The sequence below is a fragment of the Brassica oleracea genome, chromosome C2, assembly GCF_000695525.1.
Source record: "Brassica oleracea var. oleracea cultivar TO1000 chromosome C2, BOL, whole genome shotgun sequence".
Classification (NCBI taxonomy): Eukaryota; Viridiplantae; Streptophyta; class Magnoliopsida; order Brassicales; family Brassicaceae; genus Brassica; species Brassica oleracea.
The window spans coordinates 50,463,815-50,464,342 of record NC_027749.1 but is presented as its reverse complement, the minus strand read 5'-3'; the positions used below and the strand labels follow the sequence as shown (position 1 = coordinate 50,464,342).

The window sequence follows — 528 nt, the reverse complement described above, 5'->3', positions numbered from 1 at the left end:
GGAGACGTCTTGATCATAGCCATCTACGTTGATGATCTACTTGTGACAGGAACTTCGCTTAAGGTGATTAGGAAATTCAAGGAGGAGATGTCTAAGAAGTTCGAGATGTCAGATCTAGGTAAGCTAACGTACTACCTTGGAATAGATGTGTGACATGAAGATGGAAGCGTGTAACGCAACTCAAATCCAATGGAGTCGAATTTGAAGATCTCAAAAGCTGAAGATGAACGAGAGATAGATGCTACCGAGTTCATAAGAATCATAGGATGTTTGAGGTATCTGCTTCACACAAGACCCGACCTGTGTTACGCGGTAGGTGTTCTTAGCCGATACATGCACAATCTGAGAGACTCTCACGGACAAGCCATCAAGCACATATTGCGGTATGTGAAAGGAACAACAAACTATGGTCTGTTCTTCAATAGAGATGGGTCAAGGAGTATCGTTGGTTATAGTGACAGCAATCACAACATTGATCTCGATGACGGGAGGAGCACGTCAGGTCATGCATTCTACTACGGTTCATCA

General features: G+C 43.6%; 1 protein-coding gene across 1 annotated transcript in view; it reads left to right on the top strand.

Moving 5' to 3' along the window:
* The window catches only part of LOC106324531 (methylthioalkylmalate synthase 1, chloroplastic-like), a 10,829-nt gene that overhangs the window by 7,950 nt on the left and 2,351 nt on the right, over positions 1-528 (top strand). The window lies entirely within an intron of this gene.